Source organism: Pristiophorus japonicus, chromosome 16 (genome assembly GCF_044704955.1).
Source record: "Pristiophorus japonicus isolate sPriJap1 chromosome 16, sPriJap1.hap1, whole genome shotgun sequence".
Lineage (NCBI taxonomy): Eukaryota > Metazoa > Chordata > Chondrichthyes > Pristiophoridae > Pristiophorus > Pristiophorus japonicus.
This window is the reverse complement of record NC_091992.1, coordinates 42,039,171-42,050,157: the sequence shown is the minus strand read 5'-3', so window position 1 is coordinate 42,050,157 and position 10,987 is coordinate 42,039,171. Positions and strand designations below refer to the sequence as shown.

At 47.8% G+C, this 10,987-nt stretch overlaps 1 pseudogene; it reads left to right on the top strand.

Moving 5' to 3' along the window:
* The first annotated feature begins 1,460 nt into the window (after positions 1-1,460).
* Positions 1,461-10,077, top strand: LOC139226160 (fibrinogen-like protein 1-like protein; annotated as a pseudogene).
* The last annotated feature ends 910 nt before the right edge of the window (positions 10,078-10,987 follow it).

The following is a 10,987-nucleotide window of genomic DNA, read 5'->3' as shown; positions in this document are numbered from 1 at the left end:
TCCAAAATGTTTTACCTCTCACTTACCCACATTAAATGGTATCTGCCACTTGTCTGCAAATTCTGCTAACTTGTCTATATCTTCCTGAAGTAATTTACAGTATTCCTGACTGTTTTTTAACTTCAACTTTTGTGTCATTAGCAAATTTTGAGATTGTGTTCCATGTACCCAAATTCAAGTCATCTTTATATAGCTCTGAACCTGGCGTGCACCACTGCCAACCTTTCTGCAATCCAAACACCCTTTATCCCTGAATCACTGTTTATGTCCATCAGTCAACTTTCTATCCATTCTGTTATAATTCCTCATACCCAGAGCTGGATTAAGAACTTTTGTGATCCTGGGCATCTGCACAGACCCCTTGAGCCATTAAAACCTAAACAAATAGTAAAATGAATACAACCATAGAATGTTTACACAGTGTATTAATAATAAAGCATATCACAATAGACTATGCCCCATATTTGCACAGAGCCGCACATATGGCTTGAATTTTTCCTAACAAGTCTATTGTAATACACCTATTCTGTATTCTGAAAAATGTATTTTCAGTATTCTGAAAAATCCGTAGAAAATCTTGTATTCAGAACCACTGCCTTGTTGTTCAGACTCATGCCTTACATTGAGGAACCCTCCCTTCACACTCACCACCCGTGCACTCTCACTCACCGCCCGTATACTCAAACACGCTGTTCGATTCTTGACAGTCTCAATTATTTTCTTTTTTCTCTTGTGTTACATAGGTTAAGACGTTGAGTGATGGAAGAAAATGAGAAACATAACACATCTGGTGCTGGCAATTTGCCCATTTACTTTGTCTTCTTTACAAAGGCAATGGATTAAAAAATATGATGGATGACACAATGCCCATACATTCTATAACAATAAATTAATCTATCTATCTTACTGTGTCAGTACCCTTCTGCCTTACACCCAGATCCATGTTGCTCTATTTCCTGCTTGAGCTTAATTATTGTTGATTCATCTGTTTTAAATGTCAATTAGTTAAGGGAAAAGGAATTATACAGCAAATGATATAAAGTTGTAAAGATCTGGATTATAATCACATCACTCGTTCACTTCCTCCAAGACTCCTTAGATCCAACCAAACCCTCCCCAAACATCTTTATTCCAGAAAGACATTCACCTCAGCCGCTTGTGTGTGATGGCAGAAGATGGCTGGTACCCTGGATTTGGGTCACAGCATAAGCCAGAGAACAAGAGATTAGGAAAAAATAGCAAATATGACTGCAATGCTGAAAGGGTTAATCCTAGTAAAAAAAAAGAGATTGGTAGGTTTTGTCCCGGTGTCAATATCAAATTACCAAATATCTCAAGTGTTTGCACTGGAAAGGCTGCTGAAAATAATGTGTAGGTGTGTCTATGCAAATGCATTGGTTTCAGACCCATAAAATACAGAGGGTTTGGTGCTGAGTTCAATCCGTGCTGTTTGAGACAGGATGGCAACCAAAATGGGCGAGTCCGAGTTTCTGTGTTGATTGCTAAAGAAAAACATTCTTAAAATTGAGTTTTATTTTGTCTCTAGTTTTTTCCTCTGCTCTCACTGTTGACTCTTGCGGGGCACATTTCTACAGGTCGCAGCGATTCCCAATACCTCAGTACCTCACCCAACAGACCATTCTTCACGTGTCAGTCTACACAATGAATGTCAGCAGGCTATTTGATTGTGCAGGGCACCATGGTCAAGCCCAATTCTGTCCTCACCAACATCCCCATATGCAAGCACTTTCCACCAGGAACGCTGCACAGCAATCAGAAACAGGACAATAGGAGATGTAATTGGCCTCAAATGTCCCTGGGTTATAAAGGGAAGAATCAATTGTTCCTGCACCTGTCATCCAACAGCTAAGTGCAAATGTCAGAGGACAGAATTGGGAAGGGCTTTGATGCCTACAGTGAAATGACCGATTGAACTCACTGACTAGGCTCAGACATAAAGGATAACCACTCGGGCAAGATACTAGAGAGTGACTGGTGGTTGTGAGGGTGTATAACACCTTCAGGAGAGCAGAAAGGGAGGGGAGAAGTGGCAGTAATAAAGACCATCAGCTTGTTGTTTCAATTACACAAACTATTGAAGGACGAACACAGGAAAAGTGCTATCACTGTATCTGGACCACCTTCTCTGCTGCTCACAATGAGAACAGCGAAAGCTGCAATATACGAGCATAATGAGCAGATCACCTCATGTTTAAAATCTAAATGTAAGATTTTTTAAAGCTAAAACGAAGAGTTTAATTAATCAAATCTATATATCTAAATCAGCATGTTATGCTATAAACCTATCACTTAACTCCATACTCTCCAACGTTCACTTTCTCAGGCTGCCTCGCGTGTACTTTCACTGTCTCACACTTGCTCTGTCTCCCTCTGTTCTGTCTGTCTCGCACTGTCTCTGACTGACAGTATCTCTCTCTCTCTCTCACATTGGCCCCGATATTTACCGTGGCGCCAGTCTGGAGCGGAGGGGGGAGTTAAAGTTGGGAAAGCCACAATTACAGCTTTCCCCGAGACTGTGGGGTTTGAGTCCAGGCGGGTTTCAATGTGTTTCTGCAGGTTCCCGCCCAATACCCAGCCTGACTGACAGGCGCAGGGCCGCAGTCTCCGGGCAGCGGGGTCTTGTGGAGGCGGGTGGAAATTGAGGGAGGGGGAGAGATGGCGGGGGGGAGAGATTGTGGGAGGGGGAGAGATGGCGGGAAGAGATGGCGGGGGGGGGGGAGATTGTGGGAGGGGGAGAGATGGCGGGGGGGGGGGGGAGAACTGTGGGAGGAGGAGAGATGGCGGGGGGGAGAGATTGTGGGAGGGGGAGAGATGGCGGGGGGGAGAGATGGCGGGGGGGGGGAGATTGTGGGAGGGGGAGAGATGGCGGGGGGGGGGGAGAACTGTGGGAGGAGGAGAGATGGCGGGGGGGGGGAGAACTGTGGGAGGAGGAGAGATGGTGATGGGGGTGGGGAGATGGTGTGGGGAGGGAGGGGGGGGGGGAGACTGGGCTCGGTCGGATCGTGCGCTGGGTGGGAGGGTGGGGGTTTACGGTCCCTCTATCTGACTCTCACACTGTCTCTCTATCTGACTCTCGCACTCTCCCTCTATCTGACTCTCTCACTGTCTCTCTATCTGACTCTCGCACTCTCCCTCTGTCTGATTCTCGTACTCTCCCTCTGTCTGACTCTATCGGACTCTCGCACTCTCCCTCTATCTGACTCTCTCACTCTCCCTCTATCTGACTCTCTCACTCTCCCTCTATCGGACTCTCTCACTGTCTCTCTATCTGACTCTCGCACTCTCCCTCTATCTGATTCTCGCACTCTCCCTCTATCGGACTCTCGCACTCTCCCTCTATCGGACTCTCGCACCGTCTCTACCTCGGACTCTCTGACTTTTACCCTCTCTCTGGTTTCTGGAACTGATTAACGTTTGTTTTGTAAATCTCAGGTTCTGCATTAACGGCAATCATTTTTCTTGCGTTGGGTATTGCAACTTGTGAAGCACAAATCGCGAACGAGTATATGTTAGATGAGCAATACCGGACCGTCAGAGCCCTCACAAGTCCACCTCGATATGGTTAGTATATGGAGTTCTCATTGGTATATGGAGTTCTGGTTAGTATTATGAGATCAGTATTTTCTCCAAATTATGAGCCCTGTTACGAGATAATTCCCAAACTTGGCTGGCCTCACCCAAAAACTGATTGTGAGAATGGACAGATCGAATAGGTCAGAACTACAATGGTAGTAGCCAGACTACTGCATGATGTTGGAATTACACTGCAGGATAACAGCATCGGTAAATGCAATTGTCTGAAAATCCCTATTTCCACTATTTTAGCCAAGGTATAACTAACCTGTTTATTTTAAATATATTAACACTTCCAGTAAAATAGTGGATAGAGACTTTCAGACAAATCCAATAAGTTTTGCTAGTTTATAATACCACAATATAATTTCACTGCTGACACTTCGAGACGTTAGCAGACTGCAACGACTCTTTAAAAGCTGCAGCTGCCATACATGCCAACTAATGTCATACTAAATGGTGCAGGAGAAATTAGTGCTGCGGACAGACCATCACCAGCAAATATATTTTTCTTAAATGTTTGAAAAGTGTCAGTGACCATATCACTTAACTCCTGAATCCAGCGTCCGTACCTAACCTACAACCTGCGATTTGAGACGCCCCCAGAAGGCCTCCAATCATCTCCCAGGCTTCCTCCCCAGGCCTTCCCTCCAAATCACTTCCCCAGGCTTCTCCTCCAATCACCCTCCCCTCCAATCAGCTCCCTAGGCCACCCCTCCAATCACCTCCCCACCAATCGCCTCGCCTCCAATCATTCCCCAGACCTTCCCTCCAATCACCCTCCCTAGGCCTCCCCTCCAATCACCTCCCCAGACCTCTCCTCCAATCACCTCCCCTCCAATCACTCTCCCCAGGCCTCCCCTCCAATCACCTCCCCAGGCCTCCCCTCCAATCATTCCCCAGGCCTTCCCTCCAATCACCCACCCCCCAGGCCCCCTCCAAATCACCTCCCCAATCACCCTCCCCAGGCCTCCCCTCCAATCATCTCCCCTCCAATCATCCACCCAGGCCCCCCTCCAATCACCTCCCTTCCAACCACCCTCCCCAGGCCGATGCCACCACAGGGCCTCCCACACCCCGTCTTCCTCCCGCCCCCGATCCCTTCAAACCCCCCCAAGGGCAGTTCCTGCAGCCACCCCCCAGTGCTGACCCCAGCTCGCCTGCCATCGTCTGGCCCCATTCTCTCTCCTCGAGCCAGCCTGCAATATCCCGGCCCGCGATCACAATTATTGAATGGAGGAGTGGGTGAATCATCGACTCAGTTTGCACTCCCATTTTCTCTATCGCATCTGCTCTGACGATGCCACCTTTCACACTAGTGCCTCTGACATGTCTTCCTTTTTCCTCAACAGAGGATTCCCCTTCGCCGTGGTTAACATGGCCCTTGATCATGTCCGTTCTATTTCCTGCACCTCTGCTCTCACCCCTTCCCCTCCCTCTCAGAACCATGACCAACCGGGTTCCCCTTGTCCTCACCTTTCACTCCACCAGCCTCCACATTCAACGGATCATCCTCCGCCATATCCTCCACCTCGAGCATGATCCCACTACCAATCACATCTTCCCCCTTCCCTTTCAGCATTCCAAAGGGATCTCTCCCTCCGCAACACCCTGGTCCATTCCACAGTCACCCCCAGCACCCCCTCCCCTTTCCACGGCACCTTTCCATGCAAGCGCAGGAGATGCAACACCTGCCCTTTTACCTCCTCCCTTCCCATGATCCAGGGCCCCAAATGCTCCTTCCAGGTAAAAAAGCGATTTACTTGTACTTCTTTCAATTTAGAATACTGTATTCGCTGCTCACAATGTGGTCTCCTCTACCTTGGGGAGACTTAGCGTAGATTGGGTGACTGCTTTGCGGAGCACCTCCATTCAGTCCACAAGTGTGACCCTGAGCTTCTGGTCGCCTGACGTTTTAATTCTCCACTTCATTCCCACTCTGACCTCTTCGTCCTTGGTCTCCTAAACTGTTCCAACAAAGCTCGAGGAACAGCACGTTTAGGCATTTTACAGCCTTCTGGACTCAACATCGAGTTCAACAATTTCAGAGTGCTGCCGCTGCCAAATGTTGGCTCTCTTTCTCCAACCCCCAGCCCCCCACCGCACCGTTGTGGAATATTTTTACAATACTCGACACAAGTCTGATAGAGAGTTCAAACAGTCTTTATTCACAAGCATAGGGAGACCACCTGCTCTCTGTCTGTAGCCAAGCTTCTCCAAATTGATGCAGCATACACAGGATTATTATAAATTCAAATGCCACAATGTAGAATGTCTCCTCCCACCTTCTAGAACATTCCATCTTACAACATTAGTCTTTTACAATCAGGTGTCCACCTTAAATGATGAGGGGTGATGGGGAGCGGTGGGGAAGTGGATCTGAGTCCATGATCGGATCAGCCATGATCTTATTGAATGGTGGAGCAAGCTCGAGGGGTCGTATGGCCTACTCCTGCTCCTATTTCTTATGTTCTTATGTTCTTATTTTAGATAACAGACAGTAGGCAGTTGCGGTTAGCATCAGATAGCAGTTAATCAGTCACTTTTCAGACAATTGTGGTCAGCATACTTGGCCTAACCGTTGGCCCACATGGGTTGCCTCAAGCTATTATACGATCAACATATCTAACAATAACACATTTTGCTTTACTTGTTGTAGCCTTGTTCCCCGTTTTGCCGCACAAGCTATTACTGAATTCTGTTCACACAAGCTATTGCCCAAACTAAAGCAGGCCTATGGTTTCTTGTAGATTATTTCTCAGTCTTTCTTGTGCTCCTCTTTCACCCCCGCCTCCCCACCTCGCCTGAGCCTGTTTCTTTTTTTTCTCCTCGTCTCTAATGGCAGCTGGTCATTATCCTGCCATTCACACCCCATCTTGACTAACTCCTGGCATTACCATTTCAATTTGGCCCATCATCCCGTTTGTCACTCTAATCTCTCCTGTCTTCCACCTTATCACAGACGTTCCCTTTTGTTCTTTCTTCCCCTCCCCCTTTCAGTGCTTATTTAAAAATTTGTTCCTTCCGAACACTCTCCAGTTCTGACGAAAGGTCATCGACCCGAAACGTTAACTCTGCTTTCTCTCCACATATGCTGCCTGACCCGCTGAGATTTACAGCATTTTCTGTTTGGCTGTGGATGGAAAACAGGTTTCCCATTCAACCCGTTCTCTCGGGTTTCCTGAGCACCTTGGAGCCCCCTCCCCCATTCCCAACCCACCTTACCTATTAAAATTCAGCCGTTGGTATCTGTGGAGGAGCGATTTAGGTGCCTATGTACAAAAATCACTAAAAGCTAGTGCACAGGTACAAAAAGTAATCAAAAAGGCTACTGGAATGTTACCCTTTATCTCAAGGGGTTTGGAGTACAAAAGTGAGGAAGTTATGCTTTAGCTGTACAGGGCCTTGGTCAGCCCCCATCTGGGTTAATGTATTCAGTATGTGCACCGAACCTTAGGAAAGATACATTGACCTTGGTAAGGGTACAACCAGATTCACCAGAATTATACCAGGGTTTAAATGGTTAAATTATGATTACAGGTTGCATAAACTTGGTTTGTGTTCACTTGGGTTTAGAAGGTTGAGGGGTGCTGAAATCAAGGTCTTTAAAATAATAAAGGGATTTGATAAGTTAGATACAGAGCAACAATTTCCTCTGGTGGGGGAATCCACAACAAAAGGGCATCATAAAATTAGAGCCAGACCAATAAGGAGTGAAATTAAGATGTATTTCATTAACATAAAGGATAGCAGAAATCTGCAATTCTCTCCCAAAAGGCTGTGGTGCTGAGTCAATTGAAAGTTTCAAGACGGAGAGCAATAGATTGTTGTCAGGTAAGGGTCTCGAGGAATATGAAGCAAAGGCTGGTAAATGAAGTTAAGTTACAGATCGCTGCAGCCACTGGAAGAGATCCCTGGGTTCGGGACAAAAACATCTGCTGTTGTTAAACGCTTGGCCAGGCGTAGGTTTGTCAATATGAGGCCACGATGTTCCCAATTGGCAATGCACAAATTGGCCCCTGGCACTTCACTGACATCATCCACTGGCACCGGCTTCCCCACTGAGCCCAAACTATCACCAGCAAAGCCCACTTGGTTAAGTGGCTGCAGACTGGCACTGAGGTAGACTCTCCCTTTCCACTTTCACCTCCCGCTCTCGGTCACTACCCCCATGCTCTTCCCCTTCCATCCCCATTCACCTCTCCTCATTGTCCCCATTCCACACTCCTCGCTCCCCACTCCTTCGTTCTGCCCATCTTTCAGCTTGTCATTCCTCTTCCCCATTCTACCCCCCCTTAGCCCCGTCCCTTACCTCCCCATCCATTCCCCGCTCCCTGTGTTCTTCCTGTCCTGTCTCAGTTCCTCTCCACCTCTCTCCCTACCTGCGCTTTTCTCTCCCCTATTCTGCCCACAATTCTCCTTCTCTACCATTCTTATCCTCCCCGACCCACCCACCATGATCCTGCCCTTCCTCTCTCCATGTCCTTCACCTCTACTCACTATTCCTCCCCATCAACCCATTTCCCCCTTTCCTCTCCTCCCGTCCCTATTCCACCCACCTCATGTTCTGTCCCCATTCCTCCTCTCCTTCTCCCACACTTCCCCTATTCACTCTCTCCCTCCATCCTGCCTTCAGCTCCTTACTTTGTCCCACCCTTTCCTCTCCTGCCTTACACCTTCTGTTCTTCTACACTCTTTCCCTGCTACTGCCCCTCATCCCCATCCTCTTCCCTCAACCCTTCCCCCTCCTCTTTCATTCTCCTCCCTTTCCCTCACCTCTCTACTTATCATCCTCTTCCTGCACCCCTCTCAGCCCCTTCTTGCACTCCTTTCCTTCTCTTGTCCTTTTCCCTCACTCCTCCATCTCATCCTCTTCTTTTAGCCTCCACTTAACATTCACCCTTCTTCTACTTTCATCCCCTTCCCTCACCCCTCTCCCTCCCCTTCCCTCACCCCTCTCCCTCCCCTTCCCTCACCCCTCTCCCTCCCCTTACCCTTCTCCTTTCCCTCACCCCTCTCCCTCCCCTTCCCCTTTCCTCACCCCTCTCCCTCCCCTTACCCCTCTCCCTCACTCCTCTCCCTCCCCTTCCCTCACTCCTCTCCCTCCCCTTTCCCTCACTCCTCTCCCTCCCCTTTCCCTCACTCCTCTCCCTCCCCTTCCCTCACTCCTCTCCCTCCCCTTCCCTCACCCCTCTACCTCCCCTTTCCTCACCCCTCCCCCTCCCCTTCCCTCACCCCTCCCCTTTCCCTCACTCCTCTCCCTCCCCTTTCCCTCACTCCTCTCCCTCCCCTTTCCCTCACTCCTCTCCCTCCCCTTTCCCTCATCCCTCTCCCTCCCCTTTCCCTCATCCCTCTCCCTCCCCTCATCCCTCTCCCTCCCCTCACCCCTCTCCCTCCCCTCACCCCTCTCCCTCCCCTCACCCCTCTCCCTCCCCTCACCCCTCTCCCTCCCCTTCCCTCACCCTCCCCCTTCCCTCACCCCTATCCCTTCCCTCACCCCTATCCCTCCCCCTTCCCTCACCCCTATCCCTCCCCCTTCCCTCACCCCTCTCCCTCCATCACCCCTCTCCCTCCCCTTACCCCTCTCCCTCCCCTTACCCCTCTCCCTCCCCTTCCCTCACCCCTCTCTCTCACCTTACCCCTCTCCCTCCCCTTCCCTCACCCCTCTCTCTCACCTCACTCTTCTCTTGCTTCCCCCTTTTCTCTCCTCTTATCCTCTTCACTCACCCCTATCCTGCTTTTATCTCCTCCTCTCACCCACTTCCCCTCTTTCGCCCCCATCCCTCGACCCTCTCCCCTTTCGTCATCAAATCACTAAAATCATCTTGCATATTGCAAGTTATCTCAAGGATTGCAGTGGTGTCAGAGGTCGAAGTGGACTTTACGTTATCCAGCCCAGCAGCTGCCCCCCCCATTGTGGTGTATTGTGACATGACTACAGATGGTGGTGGATGGACCTTGATTCAAAGAAACACTCTGCATTCCGAAATTACCTGGGCAGAATACTGGACGGCTTACAAGTATGGTTTTGGCAATATCCTTCGGGATCACTAGCTGGGAAATGAATATATATATAAGATCATAAGTCAGGGATCTTACAAAATAAAGTTCTTGCTGAGGAGTGCAAGTAATGTTCAATGTTATGCTGATTATGACTCATTTTCTATAGGAAGTGAAACAGATGGTTACAAACTGAATCTAGGTAGATACTCAGGAAATGCAGGCAATGCTATGATGAAATATGGGAACAATTACATACATGATAACATGAAGTTTTCAACATTTGACCGAAACCAGGATAGGTCATCGTCAAACTGTGCAAATAACTACAAGGGCGGCTTTTGGTTTAATAAATGTTACAAGGTTAATCTGAATGTAAAAAATTCAATCTATTGGTACCCCTTTTGCTCGGGTAACTGCAAATCTTCTCAGATTATGATCAAACCGAACACTGTGTGTAGGCTGGGGTATAAAGGGAAGTAGCTTAAAGCTGATGAGTCCAGGGTGATCCTTCACCTTGGTGCAGGGAGAGAAGCCCTGAGTGTTTTATATCGACACAGCTCTTACTCTGTCAGTCTGTGCATCACTCTGACCTATCTCGGTGCCTTATCGTCTCTGGCCTGTCTACAAGAAAGCAAAATGATTGGGATAGATTTTTCTTATGGATCAGAACTTTACCTATATTTCTCTGTTGGGGAGGACTCCTGAGAGTGGGTTGCTGAATTTCTGTGTGAAACAGAAAGACTTAGAGTGAAGAGTGACCCAGGCCTGTTACTACACTGCTCACAGAACCAGAATCATTACATAAAACAATGCTCAAAGTTCACTCTCGGATTTATACCAGTCTGGAACTTAGTGTTTCAGAAATTACAGATTTCTTCACTGTATTTCTAACAATATTCAAATGTTCTGTCTTATTTAAAGAAAAGTGTCATTTTCTGATGGTTGTGTGACTGTTTATTTTTGTCACCCTGAATGCCAGCCATTGGCAGGAATCGGAGCCAAGATTTAAAATCAGATGATATGTGAAAATGTAATGAGAGGCACATGACTGACTGTTAACAGAAATTGGTGTTTCATTCTGTATTTTATAATGTTTCAAATGCTTCTGGTTACAATAAAATCTACTGCAATATCCCTCTGATGGTTTGTGTGTAATTTCTGCTGGGCTGGGGTACACGGGTTAACTACTGCAAAATAATAGTCATTAAAAGAGTGCACTTTTCATTTGGCATTAAATTGTCAATCTCGCTCTAAGACAGTTGATGTGAGGAACGGAAACACAAAACACATCACATTGGGCTTTTTGTGACCCAAGTGAGATTAGTCATGTGGTGTCCAATGTGAAAACTGCCCATTCTGTCACACAATGTTTCTATGCAAGCCCACACAC